At 42.7% G+C, this 17,007-nt stretch overlaps 1 long non-coding RNA gene and 1 other non-coding gene across 6 annotated transcripts in view; one reads left to right on the forward strand and one right to left on the reverse strand.

Annotated features, from left to right (window-relative positions):
* The window catches only part of LOC126397384 (uncharacterized), a 771,111-nt gene that overhangs the window by 641,628 nt on the left and 112,476 nt on the right, over window positions 1–17,007 (reverse strand). The window lies entirely within an intron of this gene.
* Window positions 13,723–13,796, forward strand: trnan-guu (transfer RNA asparagine (anticodon GUU)). Its single transcript has one exon. It is a non-coding gene; the product is annotated as a tRNA-Asn (tRNA).

Below are 17,007 nucleotides of genomic sequence, written 5' to 3' on the forward strand. Positions count from 1 at the left end.
CTATGGCATTTTACATTGTATAAATTAGCCTAGCGTCTAGCGATCTTTCCCTCTTCTCATATAAAACCAGGGACAACAGCAACATGTAACAAAGGTAACGGCACATAATTTGGCTCTATTACAACTCACAAGGTTCACCGACAAAACAACTGTCTTATACTAAACACGTTTTCCTAACAAATACAACATGCTAACGTTATTAGCGCCAGCCTATGGCATTTTACATTGTATTGATTACCCTAGCAGCTAGCAGAGATTTCCTCTGCTCATATGAAGCCAGGATAAATCACACACACGACTTAAAATGCTATTTTTGTGGAGGCTTTATTGTCTTCACAATTTATTGTTTCTTATCTGTGAAATACAAGTAAATACAAGCTTCGTTTCCACTGAGGGAAATGGTGTCAGCTTACAGAGACAGACAGGAGGTCTGCGTCACCGCGACATGTAGTTACAATTCTGGGGAGGTGCACGTTAGGTTACGGCATAGGCTCCAAATCGACATGGAGTCTACGCCGCAGCCTACGCGTCGATTCAACGCAGAACTATAAATTACATGTTAGGGAGTCATGTGGGTTTTAAAACCCTCCAACAAGGAGTCTACATTGATGCCGACTTACTGACCATGTGCAACGCCATATTGTGTTCGCACAAATACAAGTACAAATAAAGTTCAGTGTGACTACCCTCCTTTAGCCGCTCAAACTGAAACAGACATTAAATATTGTCATACAGATGTTAACACTTAAGATGCTACATTGTATTTAGGATCAGATATATCCAACCCTCGTCTCTACAAAACAGTGTTCAAGTTTATTTTATCGTAAAGTGGTGCAGGAACTATTCCAAAAACCAAGTAGCTTAGATAAAGAAAAAGAAATGCCACCAGAGAAGCTTATGTGTAAGTTTTATTTTCATTTTTTTATTCTATTATTTTATTTTTTTATTTTAATGACAAAAGTAAGACATACAAAATTCTGGTAAACAGCCGACAGATGGCCGACAACACCACACAGACATTTCAACACTGTTTTAAAAAATGGCATGGCACCATGTTAAAGTGGTCATAGACGACATGTGTGTGGTCACAATATTTGTACATGCTTTTTGAGGATTTTTTTTAAGCCGTACGAGGGATCTTTGTGTTTTCCCGATAATTTTAGAGCTGACGTTAACAGCACCTTGCATTTAGTGGCCTTTCAGAAGAAGGTCCCTGGCCATGCTGGTGCTGGGAAAACAATTAGCCCCAAAGCCTGAGATAAATGAAGTAGAAAGGAAATAGAAACTTGATGACCCTGAAATACTGGCCCCTCTGGAGGCACCAAATACACAGACAGAGCTGAAGTGAGAGGAAGCTGCTGGGGACGCTCTATAAGCTGCAGATCTATGCACACACACACACACACACACACACACAAACACCCTCTCTCTCACAGGTCCAGGATCATCATTGTTGATGGATTAAAAGTCCAGTTCGAATGAGCTCGGCCAAGAGAGTAATAAGAGGTCCACCGGCTCCACTGTCACTTGTCAGTGCGTGTGTGTGTGTGTGTGAGTAAGGGTGTGTGTGTGTGTGTGTGTGTGTGTGAGTAAGGGTGTGTGTGTGTGTGTGTGTGTGTGCTCTGCTGGCACAACCCAGTGCAGTGCACTCAGCAAGATGTTAAAGATAATCAGAGGCAATGGCCCTGCATAAACCCCTGCTAACTGGCAAGCTTGCTACAATATGCTACTTAGTGAGGTAAGCTGGCACCAACTCTTTCGTACACACACACACACACACACACACACACACACAATCACACACTACATGCTTTTAGTAAAGGTCTATTTTATCACTAACCAACGAACCACCAGGAAGATGCAAAGGGAAATTCCACATCAGCACTGACGACTCCAACGCCCACTCTACACTGTGGAGTGATGAGGTGGAGATGTAGTCGAGGCCCAGCTTGAGTCCAAACATCTGACCTTGATTTAAACGAAGATATCACCCAGACTTTGTGTGTGTGAGCAGCGACCTGTATTGGACATCCTGGAGCTCATTCTCACGCTCAACACCGACCAATTGCCATCTTTAGGAGGAATCTTGGCACTCTCCACCAGGACCAGCTCATGAAAAGCCCACTCCTCTTCACATCCACATCCTGACGTTCTTCTCCATCTCATCTCCACCGTTACCACCACCAGCGTCTAGACTCCATGGAGGGGTTCCCTGATCTACGTCCTCACCACCCTCCTGAAATATGACATCATGATGGGGTCTAATCACCAAAGACTTTTCACATTTCTCACACTTATTCGCCCATGTAAATAAATATTCTTTTCTCTCAGAACCAGTCTCTCCTGATCGAAGAAATTGACAAAGGTGTTATCCATTTTGTTGTAGAGCTAACAGTATTTGTTGGGAGACCTGAAAGAAGAGTAATGTGGCCTGCTGGCGATAAAAGCGTGCATTACATTTCTAGTGTGCGCCGGAGTGAGAAATGGTCTGAACTTTGCCACATTTCTACGATGAGAGAAAGTCATTTTGGATACGTCTCTGATGGGGTGTTCAAACTTAAGGTCATAGAGCAGACAACCACTAATGCAGACCTTACACTGGATGATATCTGAAGCAATTTCACCGTTTCATACAGATTTCAAAGATGGAATTAAACTCACTTCTACTTGTTTCCCTCCCAGAAGTGTAATGTTTAGGACAAAGACAGAGCTCTCCTGATTCAGGGCGGCATATTGAAACAGTTAGGATGTGTGTGTCTTGTGCAAAGTGTGTTATGACGTGTAAACAGACCATAGTTTCAACAGCAAGGTGGGACTTGTATCACTGGATGGCATCAGCACACCAGTACTGACACAGTAATAAACATGACGATGCTACTGTCACGCTGTATCTGTGGCTGTAGACACTGTAGGTGAAAGACCAGATCTTAACATCACCTTAAAGGTGCTGATATGTCAGGCCGTCGGTGAGCGTATGTCGCCCTAGTTTTTGCGGTGTGACCCGCACAGTTGGCACTAGTCAGACCCCTGACGGCGGCTTTTCGGCCGATTGAGCATGTTGAATCGGCGGCGGAGCTTGTCGGTGAGAGAGATCACTCTGATTGGCTGTTCAGGTTTTATTTCCTCGCTCCTGTAGCGAGTGAATCTGCCTGTAGTGAAACCAGGGCTAACCGGTGCTTCCTCCTCAGGCTCCACTTCACTCAGCTGCCCCACAGACCCGCTGCTTCTTCCCACTTTAACCTGAATAACAAACCGGAGCTAGCTGGGAGCGGCTAGCGGAGCGTTAGCCACAGCATGACTGGAGGGAAGCACAGCCAGTTAGCCTCCGCTAGCCTCCCGTCTGGATGAGATAGTCCGTGGAGGTGCTGCGGTGCTCGGCTGCACAGATAGGAAACTCTTCGGCTGACAGGATGTACCACTGTCTTTGAAAAACCGTTTTCTTCTTCCTCTTCTTTTTGGTTTATAACAGTGGTAGGCATCCGCTACTTTGTTTATCTCATGCATTCCTCAGACTTCTGGTTTCCCTTTTTGAGTTATTTCCTCTCACGCAGGCGCAGAACGTACGTGCTACTTGGCCGTCGGATGTAGTCCGTGTAGTGTGTTCAAATGCAACTGACACAGGGTGACGTGAGGCGACGTAGACGACGCAACAGTTGGCTTTCTTCGTTGCTAGTTCTTTGATGTCGGTTTGGTGTGTCCGCACCTTAACAAGTAACATACACATTCAGATACTCTGTGTGGATCCCAGGTTATTTTTTTCAGTTCATAACTTCATATTTTGATATTGTAAGTTTGGCACATGGCATCAGTTGTCAAGTAGAAGCATGTTTTATGCCCAACAGCTGCATTTTAGTCGAGCCCCTGCACCTTTACTATCACACCCCCCCGGGTGAAACTCAGTGGTTGTTGGACCCATCCACCACCCTGACCCCACCCCTTTAGCCACCACTTTCATTGTTGTCCCACCACGTTTCCCTGAGGCACTCCTGGGCGGCATTAAATAATAACAGTGACCATCCACGTATCATGCCGATGTGAAAGGACGGCTGTGTCTGATGCCTGAAGTCACTGACCAGGCGCCAGATTTCAACGACTTCAGAGTGAGAACTGGTTGTGAAAACTGCTCCAGTACATTGACTTCATGCATTAACAGGTATTCTCCAAATATTACATCATCCCATTAAACATTACATTTACCATAACCTAGCTACTGCTACTGGTGTCATTATATCAGTGAGTCATTGATATTTTCTACTCTTTTTTTTTTTACTCAATCAAAATGCGTTCTGGAGAAACTGGTGAGTACTGTTTTTTGTTTGTTTTTTAAAGTATGAAAATAGTAAGATTTAAACACTTCAGATACAGTGTTGACACTGCAAAGCTTCACCCTTTTATACACACACACACATTCAAGCAGTGATCTTATAAAACCAGTGATTTTCTAAACCCAGAGCTTTGCAGGTTGTTATCCTAATTGTCAAAGCCGTAGGCCTGTTCTGTACATCGCTTTAATAACTCCAGTACATTATCATTCGGTGCCACCACGGGCACCCACTAATAAGCACCCATAAACACTCTCATCATAATGCATGTGGAACCCTGGTCCAATACTTATTGAAAATGAACAAGGATCTGATCTGGGATTCGGAGGACTAATTCATCCCTTTAGTGGCGATGTGCGAGCCTCCGCTGGCTAGCTGGGGGAGCATCATTTATGCTAACAGGGCCTGTGGAGAGCCAAAAAGAGGGGAAAATATCATTAACATAATGCTTCATCTACATACCAAACCTAGCAGTCACACACACACACACACACACACACATGCACACACTTTGAGGTTGTTTAGGAGAGGTAGCATTTAGTCTAACCCCACACAAACATATGCATCCATTCACACATGCATTTATACATACTGCAACACATACATATATACACACGCGCATACAAACACACACACACACACACGCAGTTATTGTGAGTAGAGCAGACAGTGGTGGGGGTTGGATCGGGGTTCAGTCCCAGCTCTTTGTTTGATGCCTGTATGGCTGTGGCTCCTTTTAATGAGCTCTAATGGCAGTCCAGAAGGATTCTAATTAATCTGCACACACACAAAAGGCCTGCCTCGTCCTCTCTGTCTCTTTCCCCCTCTCTCCCTGTCTCTGTTGACCTCTCTCTCTGTCTCCCATCATCCCCCCTCCTGCCTCCATGCACTCCTTCTCCAGCTTTTTTCTCTGTTCCCTCCCCAATCTATGGCGGATAGTGGAACCAAGGCATGTATGTGACAGGAGGTGAAGGCCATAAGGGGAAAAATGGATGATTTAATTGCACCAAAGATGGCTATTATTATGAGATTGCAAAAGCTATTTCCAACAGCAGCAGCAGCAGCCAGGAGTCATCCAAGGCCCCCGCCACCCACCATCCCCCAGTCTTAAGTGCCCAATGTTCAGCTAGCAAAGGTCGTGCCACTGTTGTCACCAGCCCCCAAATGAAGACACTAATGAAAGGTTTGACGTCCACACTATGGCCCAGTGGCTCCATAAAGATTCCCCCTTTTACTGGCAAATCACATTTCTCTTTCATCCTTATTAGCCAAGCTTTGAGCTGCGCTCTTGAATAACCAAGAGGCTGACATTAACAATCAGTGGGACTGTTCTAGAAGTACAATGACTCAAACAATCCTCTGATTTACTGAAAAGCAAAAGATAAACTACAATAAGGACAAAAGCATGCGGAGCAATAACAGTGGCTGTATGATATTCTCAACATAATTAAGAAAAGAAAGAATATTTATGATTTATTCGAGAGTAATCACTGAGATGTGCACTGCAAATTATTTCCAGGAAGTTACAGCATGTAACTGTAATATTTTACAATAAATTACATTTTTATGACCTCACAGACTTTTACTGTGATATTTAATCAAATTCAGAATTTCAGTGTGAAATTCATCCATCCATTGTCATCTGCTTATTCTGAAGCTGAGTCGCGGAGGCAGCAGGCCAAGCAAAGCACCCCAGACGTCCCTCTCCCCAACTAACCTTTCTAGTTCCTCCTGGGGGACCCCAAGACGTTCTCAGGCCAGATTAGATATGTAATCCCTCCAATGTGTTCTGGGTCTGCCCCGGGGCCTCCTACCAGTGGGAGGAGCCCAGGAGGATCCTGATCAGATGCCCGAACCACCTCAACTGACCCCTTTCAACATGAAGGAGCAGCGGCTCTACTCCGAGCTCTTCCCCCTATCTCTGAGGCTGAGCCCAGACACACGACAGAGGAAACTCATTTCGGCCGCGTGTATCTGTGATCTCATTCTTTCAGTCACTACCCAGAGCTCATGACCATAGGTGAGGGTTGGGACATAGATGGACCAGTAAGTCGAAAGCTTCGCCTCCCGGGTGAGCTCCCTCTTCACAGAGATGGTGCGGCGCAGCGCCCTCATCACTGCAGATGGCACACTCAACCACCAATCCATCTCACGCTCCATTCTTCCCTCATTACTGAACAAGACCCCAAGATACTTAAACCCCTTCACTTGGGGCAGTAACTCTCCTAACCCAGAAGGTGCAATCCACCATTTTCCAGCAGAGAACTATGGCCTCAGACTTCAAGGTGCTGACGCTCATCCCGACCGCTAGTGATGGCCAAAAGAAGTCTCATGAAGCACTTACTTTATTTTCTGAGCCCACTAGATGGCGCTTTTTGTTCAACAAAAGGTTAAAAGCACACTGAATTGCCATTCTTTGAGCCTCTCTCTTTAAACCATGAGCACCATCTAGTGCGCTTCACGAGGCTTCATTTGGCCATCACTACCGACCGCTTCACATTCGGTTGCAAACTGCCCCAGTGCATGCTGGAGGTCAAGGTGTGAGGACACCAACAGAACCACATCATCTGCAAAAAGCAGAGATGTGAAATTCATGCAGGTAAATATAGTAATTTTACAGAAGCAGTTTAACTGTGAGATTACAGTGAAATACAGTAATTTACAGGAAAATACTGTTTTATCACAGTAATGCAGTGGGCTTTAACTGTGAGGTTACAGTTAAATATAGTAATTTTGCAGGAGCATACTGCTAAATCACAGTAATATGCAGGTATAGCTACTGTGAGATCACAGTATCCAGCTGTCATTTCACAACAGTTTACTGTAAAAAATGTCCAAGTAATTTACTGTGAAAGTGATTCAATGGTCCCTCCCCTCCTATGGGCCGTCTGGCCTCCAAAGTTCATTCCCTCAGAGCAGCTGCTGCTATCAAGCAGGTTCATTTGGGGACATATAGAAAGCTCATCTTGGTAGTGTTGACGAATAAATGGAGGACTGGAGGGAGACGGGGTTCACAAGTTCTTACTAGGGCTGGCGATAGGGCCTATAAATATATATATCACTATTTTTAGGCTGCATCACTATATTTTGAAATGTCCTCTAAAATAGTGTAACTACTAATAAACTACTATAAAAACTACTTTTTCAAAACATTCAGATAAAGTAGTGTTATAATAAAGTTAAAGTACTGTTATAATAAAGTTGAATAAAGTATTTATATAATGAAATAAATCAAAGCGGGACCACTGGTGCTTTTATTGTGAAACACTCGGCTCATCTCGGGCAGAAATTCTTGTTTATAATGCGAACTTGAAGCCTCCAGTCAGCAGTAGCAATTAGCAAAGATTTGATCTGTGAGATGGAAACAAACTAACAGCTCTCCAGTTTATATTAGAATTTTATTTACAGGTTGCATTGGTGCTCCATAGTCACAAAATGCAACTAAATGATCATGGTTTGGAGCCCTGCAGATACAAAAACACAGGCCTCACCTGCTCACACTACTGTTAAACTTGTTAAAAGTTAAATTTAAATGACGGGCAGCAAAATGTGAGAATTTACTCGTTGTAAGCTGAAAACAAACTAGCAGCTCTCCAGTTCATATGTCGATGATATTTCCAAGTCGCAGTGGTGCTCCATGGTCGCAAAATCCAACTAAATGGTCACAATCTGCAAATACAATGACACACACCTCACCTACCCACACACTGTGGCCCAGCAGAGAGTGGTCTGGATGGGCAATATATTTGTGACATATCATGTTTGGAAAAAATATATTTCAAGGCCTGAGATTAGAATAAAATATGAATAAACTCCACTTGTGAAACATTCAATCATTTTCCATAAGTGCTTATCTTAGGTCTCAGGTCACCAGACTATCACAGTGCTGAAAAAAAGAGAGGAAACCATTCACGGCACTTTTTAGAGTCACCAATTAACCTGAAGTAAACCCACACTGACACAGAGAGAACATGCAAACTCTTGATTTGAGGTGACAATGCTAACCAATGCACCCTGTGCCACTCTACTTGATCAACAGGGAAATTAAAAATAAATGTCTTTAATAAGCCTGTTTTAAATGAAGTCCCTGATCTCTGTGCAGTTGAGGCAAATAAATAGCAATATGAGAATTTATAACATTTCGATATGTGTGCACAGCCAGTTGGTTGGTAGACAATCATAATGGCACTACATGGAGTTTAATGAGATATTCACAACAATTGTAACATCTCAATAATTCTCCCCCAGGTAGACATGATGTCCTTAAAATCCCAGAGACTAATATTTCCATTAAAATGTGTCACAAATCCAGCTTATGACTCGAAAAGTCAGTTTAAAGTCAGACAGAGGACGTCACATTCTCCCTCTCTTTTTATGTCTGCGTCTCCTTGACTCTCTCTGTTTACAGGTACCACAGGAAGCTGCGGTGACTCAGTGACTTGGCATTTCAGCCAGTGATGATGGGCTCCCTCTTTCTGCAAGGGCAAAGGACAGGACAACAGTGATTATGCATACTGATCTCCAACAAACACTGCAAGGCATGTGTGTCTGACGACTGGCTCTGATGTCAGGCCGCCATTTGTGGGACAAAACGTAGCACAGCGAACACTACCTCTGCCACAAATCACTGTACTGTTGAAACACTTAGATAGACTTATTTTCTGACTAGATTATTGTGTGGTCGGAATATAAACACAGGCAGAATTCTCAAGTAGGAAAACCCCTCCAGCTGCTGAAGTAGCAGGGCAGTGTTGTGTGAGACGGTGTGTACACGATGCACTGTACTGCACAACTACTTCCATGATGAATGGGCCTATCACAGAGCCAAACCCAGAAGAAATCAGCATCAGTGTGAGTTCATGTGCATTGTTGTGTGTGTGTGTGTGTGTGTGTGTGTGTGTGTGTGTGTGTCCCATAGTGGGCGTAGGACAGTAGTCTTAACGGTAGACAGATTAGAAAACCGATTTCCTGGAGATGCTGACACACACACAAAGACTTTTCTTCCTTTTCTTTCAGTCATTACACACCAGTCTGAGCTTGCTGTTTTTTGCCGCGTTGCTTGTGCGGCAGCAGAGGCTGGCGGCCTACACGGTGTCAAAGCTTATTAGGGGGGTTCAGCTTCTGGTAAACAATGAAGCTGGAGCTCAGAGGGAGAACGCTGTACCTTTGAACCAAGCGTAGGGAGATGGCAAAGCTGCAAAGCAGAGGAAACACCTCTGTTCTTCTTTGGTGACTGTATGTTATGTGACTGGACAGTGAATACAGCGGGGGGCCACAGCACTCTGATGTGAGGTGTTCTCTGTCTGCTAACTGTAGCCACTATTAAATGCTTCTCAAACTGGGGACTCGTGGGGCTGTTGAGTTTCATTGTATTATCCTTTATCATTTAACTGTCTAATTTGTACATTTAAAAAAATGTTTGCTCCCTATGTATCACATCACTATTTAAAAGCTAAAGATCACTTACAAAAACTGTGTATTTACAGCTCCATACGGTGACTTTTGTGTGCACGCATAAGGAAGTACATTAAGATATATAAACCCAATATACTAACATATGATTCGCAAACAAAATTACATTTCAAAAACTAACGGCTGTTTATTAACAGCTATCAAAGGGTGATTGAGAGTGGAACACTGGTCCAGAGCTTCGGAGCAGCTACCGCAAAGACACAATCTCCCCTTACCCACCAGCCTCGATTGTGGGACAGTTAAAAGACGTTGTTCAGAGGAACTAAGAGGTCAGGAAGTTGGCTCCATGCAGCACTCAAGTTTCAAGATTAGAGTCACCAATTCAGTATCTGACCAAATGTCTCCCCTTCTGTTCCCGAGATGTGACGCTGAATAATGGTCAGAAAAGTGTTTTTGCAGAACATGATGATGTCACGGTGAAGTTGACCTTTGACCTTTTGGATATAAAATGTCATCACTTCATCATTTTATCCTGTTAGACCTTCTTGTGAAATTTAACCATAACTAGTGTATGAATTCTTGAATTATGGCTAAAAAAACATGTTTTGTTACATCACAGTGACCTTGACCTTTGACCTTTGACCTCCAAATTCTAATGGGTTCATTTTTGAGTCCAATTGGACATTTGTGCCAAATCTGGCAAAGGGAATGTCCCTTAAGGCTTTCTTGAGATATTGCATTCAGGACAAGGAGTTGCATGCAAGGTCACAATGACCTTGACTTTCAACCACCAAATTCTAATTAGTTCAACGCAAAGTCTAAATGGACATTTGTGCCAAATTTGAAGAAATTCCCTCAAGGTGATCTTGAGATATCATGTTCACAAGAATGAGACAGACAAGGTCACAGTGTCCTTTGACAACATAAATGTAATCAGTTCATCGTTGAGTCTAGTGGACGTTTGTGCCAAAATTGAAGGAATTTTGTCAAGTCATTCTTAAGGTATCTTTTTCACAAGAATGGGACGGACAGATGAATGGACAGAGGGACAGATGGTCGGATGGACAACCCAAAAAAACATTGATTTCTTCATGTTCTTATGTCAAAATAAAATCATGATTTCTTCCTGTAAAAGAAAATATGTATGCTTGTGTATGCCAGTATCAACTGCATACAACCTATAAAATCAAACTTATCAATCTGCGACTTTTAGCAGCAGAGAGCAGAGATAAATATCAAGATGAAATGGAGAGAATGTCTTTTTAACTCTTTAGACCACACTGCAGGACATTATGTGCACCTATTTCTCAATATATGCCAAAAAAATCAAGTTTTATATTGTTATAATCTGGTTAATCAAAAGCTCCGGCACCCGGCTCAGCTCCCTCTTCACCACAGCCGTCCAGCGCAAAGCCCTGATCACTAGTGATGGCCAAATGAAGCCTCATGAAGCACTTACTTAATTTTCTGAGCCCACTAGATGGCGCTTTTTGTTAAAAAAAAAAAAAAAAGGTTAAAACCTCACTAAATTGCCATTCTTTGAGCCTCTCTCTTTAAACCATGAGCGCCATCTAGTGGGCTCAGAAAATAAAGATGATGCTTCATGAGGCTTCATTTGGCCATCACTACCGATCACTGCAGATGCCGCGCCAAACCTCCTGTCCATCTCACGCTCCATTTTACCCCGAAATACCTGAACTCCTTCGCTCCAAGCAGTAACTGTCTCCCAACCCAGTAATAATCATCACTTTAATCACTTTACAGTTCATGTTTCTGTCCTCAGATTCAAAGGACAGACAGCAGATTCAACATGTCTTTGTCTTAGTGTCCTCTGTATGTCTGCAGCAGTTCCCTCACAGTCCTGCAAACCAGCACTGGAGTTGTCTATTGGAAGGGGAGCTGCAGTGAATGGACACGTCTGGGCCATGCAGGCAGCATCAACAAGATAATCTACCTGTAAAATAAGGACCAGTCAGAAAGTAAAACTTGTCCGACTAGGTGTCTTTTATGACCATGTGGACTGTTTGTTTGAGGACTGTTTGCGTCCCTCTGAGGACACACTGCCTCTGGCTGCTGACTGACTGGAGTTTATGTAATGTAATTGTGTTTGCTGAACGCATACAGAATGAGCCGTGCCGCATGTGAACGTGGGCATGGACAAAGACTTAGCATGACAAAGTGATACAGTACGTAGGCGTGCTGGTACATGAATATTTATCCTCACCCAGCTACGTACTGTATGCTGTAATCATTTGTCTGGCCTGTGTATGAGTGTGTGTGTGTGTGTGTGTGTGTGTGTGTGTGTGTGTGGTGCCGTCCATGTATTTGTCTCTCATCAGGCAGCTAGTGCTGAGACACAAATACTGAACAGTGTGTGTGCATAGCAGTGAAGGGCTAAGAGTGGTCAGTGGGGAGTAAAGTCATGACTACGGGTGTTGTGGGTTCAAATCTCTGGACTGAGACATGCTCAGCAAAAAGACTGGAGGCAACGAGAATCATTACATGTTCCTGTCGCGGCCGAGCTTTCTATTGACCTACAACCACTGTGTGCAGAGATTGAAAGCAGCGTCTCATAGTGTGGTCGGCAGGTTTGCACAGCGATGAACAAACCAGGTGACTGTTTGATGGATGGAGCTGTTGAAATATTTTTTTTTTCTCTTCTGATGGAGGCTGTGTTTCAGAGATGAACCTGATATTAATCTTCTCATCTGACTGTGGCTTTGACAGCAAACAATAATATTTCTCAAAATGTTGAGCTCTCCTGTGGTGCCCAACCCTGTGCTAATCATGAACCAGCAGCTTTTAATTCGATTGCTTGGTAACACAATTCAGGAAATCCTGAAATTAATCCCAAACAGTATGAATGATGTCTGCATCAGCTCAGCGTCCTCTGTTGAAAAAAGCAGGAGAGTAAATTGATAAACATGAAGGTCTACAGCCTGACATTTTGAAGTGAACTGCAAGAGCAAGTGGGTGTGGCCTGCAGATCAAGGCTCCTCCCCCTCAACAACAGGCAAGAGCGGTCTCTGTGTAGGGATGTGGGGTACGGCTCTTTTCAAAGATTCGGCTCTTTTGGCTCGGCTCCCTTAAAAGAGCCGGCTCTCATGGCTCCCAAATAGCTCTTAATTGAGTATCACTCAGAGCCTTCTATTTTAGCCTAATTTAGCAGCTGTGAATGGTTTGTGTGTTGGTAAGCAATTTTTTATTCAGTGCTTTATAATAGCCTTATTTTTTTCCATTCTTTTCGGTACAAAAAACTACACAGTTACTGTTGTTTAACATTTTAATGAAACCTTTAAATGAACAGCTGAACACAGCAAACAAATCAGATGCTGCTTCTGCATTTAAATCCAGCTGCCCCGTCTCTCTGTCCCTCTGTGTGTATCTGGCCTGCCTCCCTTCCTTCTTTCACATAATGGTATGATCCTAGTCTATGCTCGCATGTGATTGGCCGTATGGTGTGCCCGTCAAAATAAAGTCCCGCCCTCGCCTGTATGGATTTTCAGCAGAGCTGAGGAGAAGCCGCTGAAGATTCGGTTCTCCCCGACGGGAGTTGGTTCTTAGAGCCGGCTCGTTCGCGAACGACACATCAGTACTCCGTAGAGCAAGAGGTCGGTGTGTCCGTCTGTACAAAGGCTGGTGGTTGAGGCCCACTCAGTGAAGTTCTGTGAATGAAAAAGCAGGTTATTGTGATCAGTTATGAAACCAGCAGCAAAATGATGGTGAGAAATCATCAGGTGTGTTGCGTCCAATAGAAAACACCTGGATTCAAAGTCAGAGTTCAGCTGAAATAGAGAGTTTAAAAACACAGTGTCCCGTCACCTTCAACATGTCTGCATGTGGAAGCTTCCACCTCTCCAACAAGCAGAAAAAAAGGTGGTAAGTGAAAAGGTTTACATCTCCAGCCTGACAGCTTCAATCTAAATCAAATGCAGGTTGGTCGGACCTAAAGATACAGTCCGGTTTTCTGTGGAAGTGGTGCGCAGCTGTCTCTGTGGCGCAATCGGTTAGCGCGTTCGGCTGTTAACCGAAAGGTTGGTGGTTCGAGCCCACCCAGGGACGAGCTTTTGTTGATGCAAGAACTTCACCGTTTATAATGGACAAACAGATTGCCATGACCGGTAATGACAACAGCAGCTGCAGTAAGTCTCTCAATCCAGAAGACTTTGTGTCAAAGTGAGAGTGCAGTTGAAATTCAGAGGCAGGTAAATTCAGCTCCTGCTGTAAGGCTGCACTGCTGCTCACTGTCCCACTGTCCCACTGTAACACACATCCACACCTGCAGATTTATTCGTTACATGCATGCACCGAAACTAAATTAGATTGGTTTTATATTTTTGATTAAACAACTAATATGGAATTATTACTTTGCAAACCTTCATTTTTATTTAAATACAGATGCCTCTTAAACAGATTCATGCTGTGTGTCCTCTGTAATACAAGACATAGATGTGAAGATGAATTATTTTTCCAACATTCTAAACACTTAAAACTAAAAACAAACAAATCAAATACATGTTTTATGTTGAATATATGTGTGTGTGTGTGTGTGTGTGTGTGTGTGTGTGTGTGTGTGTTTGTGTGAAAATCAAATTGAAAATTCTTACACTAAAAATTTACTGATCAAAACCAAAGATGACTAAAAAAGCTGGAGGCTACTGTTGTTTAACGGGACAAACTACTGACCAAACAGACACCCTGTAAGCCCAAACCACTCAGACACAACATGATAACACTCTGTAATACATTCATATAAGAACAGTAACATGTTTAACTGTCAGGAAAACATATTGGCCCTGGCGATCAAATCATTTTCACTATAGGTGGACTGGTTTAATGGTTTTAGACCTGACACAGTGGAACATTTTGAGCTAAATTAGCCATAGCCCTGTGAGTGATCTGGATTTAGGTAGCTACTTTACACGTAAACAGAATTTATATAACTTTATCAAAAACATTTTTACCTTTTTTTTTTTTTTGATTGAACCAACTTTGAACCAACATCAAGAGTGTGACAGATTAACATCATGGAACATAAAAATTAAAATAAAATAAAATGAACAAAAAACGGAAGTTGCTGCTAACCTTACTTAATTTACTCCCACTTTAAAAACGTATGTAACGTATTACAGTGGAACTGTAGTCTTTTGAATGCAAGAAAAGATGAACTGGGTGATAAAAAGGGTTATAAACGTGAATAATATTTTGAATATTTTATAAAGTCATTTTTAATGTGTGTTATTTAGTGGTTATGTGATTAAAAAGACCTTAATGTATAATTTAAGCCATTTATAAATATCTGACACATTTTGACAAGAAAATATGAGGAAGAAATAAATGGGAACAGAAATGTTGCTGCTTAACAGTTATGACCCACATATTATTTTTTTATCCAGTAACTGTAACCATTGTAAGCCATGTCAGGTGCCAGGTCTTACCTCTAGTACAGAGAGCAATAATCAGACTCTTCATGTTTCATGGAAATGATATCACAGCTGATACATTCTCTCTGACACTGATATAGACTCCACTGATCACGGCCCTTGGTGCTTCGATATGTTCACCATACTCTGTATGACTCCTCACCACACCCTGTATTTATTTAGAAAGCCTGAACAATGTGTCACCTTGACAAGAAAGGTGATGAGTCAGAAATGATCAGACGAGTCTCAGAGAGGAGTCTGTCCAATGGATGAGTCTGCAAATCTAGCCAGCTGGCAGGATGGCTGGCAGGCAGGCAGGATGGATGGATGGATGGATGGATGGATGACTTGCAGGATGGGTGGCTGACGGGCTGAATGGATGGATGGATGGATGGATGGATAGGTGAGGGATGGATGGATGGATGGATGGCTGGCAGCATGGATGGATGGATGGATGGATGGATAGATGGCTGGCTAGCAGGATGGATGGATGATGGATGAATGATAGATGGATGATTGATGTATGGCTGGCTGGATGGATGGATGGATGATAGATGGAGGATGGATGGATGGATGGATGGATGGTATATTCTGCTTCTCTGCTGTGGAGGATACTTGGCTGAAAGTCTGAACACACACAGCCTATAAATCTCAAGAGTCCTCTAATAGACGATAAGAATAGATAGTCATTATATATAATATCTCCTCAACTCCCACATTACATCTTAATAACGCCGCCTTCCTATTACAAACACAATACCAGGGTCCTGATATGAAAGCAAGAGAGACGCCTCAAAATAGTCGTGTCGCTCACTATATCACCTTCCATGGAATTAGGCCTCAGGCAAATGGCTTAACAAGATTAGCTGGCCAACCAATTTAACAAAGGCACAGTAATTGTTTAATGAAGATATTGAATATGCAGGCCATATTGTGTTCCATAAGCTATGACTTAATAACTGTCTGCAGTCCAAATGAGGGCCATCCTTTACAATACTAACTGCTGTTCCAGGACTAAAGTGCTGCTGCTGATAGTAACAATAAGCTACTTTTTCTTTTTAATGAGGTACTGTTAACAACATCACTGTTAGCAAAGATCAAAGGAATACAGCCACACTAACAAAGCATCAGCTATCGTTATGGCTGATGGCGTTACAGCATTTACAGTTATACATTTTAATTAGAGAATGACTGTGGACACTGAACAAGCTGAGATTATACCCAATATACAACAAAGTGTGGTGACAATTGAGATATATTTTGGCTTGTATTTGGAAACAATGAGCAATCTTTGCTTTGAAACAAGTGGTGACCACTGGATCAAGCACACTGAGTGATCATATTTTATCAAGATGAACAGTGTATATTGTCATTATTCAGAGGAAACCAGACATGAACAAATTCTCAAAATGTATATAACTGCCGCTTTTTAACCTCACAGAAAAAGTTTTAAAATCACCATTGTCAAATTAGCAGTGTAGGCTATTAAACGTAAAACAAATAAAACAAGACAAAGCTGCAATCAGCGATGACCGGGCCCTCGCACCTTTGCGCCCATCAGGGGTGCTGACAGGACACTTTTAATTTCTGTGAAAGTCAGACGCAGCCTGCAGGAGTGAGATGGTTATACTTCTAGAACAAATGACCTATTCCACATTTTGTACCACTTCTTGTGTCCACTATGTGGCACGGGAGAACACAGTTATTATAAGTCATGACTTTCATGTAAATCAAAAGTTAAATGTCTGACAAGACATACTTCCTGTTGCCAATAGATAGTGATGGCCAAATGAAGCCTCACAAAGCATTTTCTTTATTTTCTGAGCCCACTAGATGGCGCTTTTTGTTCA

The sequence above is a fragment of the Epinephelus moara genome, chromosome 11 (genome assembly GCF_006386435.1).
Source record: "Epinephelus moara isolate mb chromosome 11, YSFRI_EMoa_1.0, whole genome shotgun sequence".
Lineage (NCBI taxonomy): Eukaryota > Metazoa > Chordata > Actinopteri > Perciformes > Serranidae > Epinephelus > Epinephelus moara.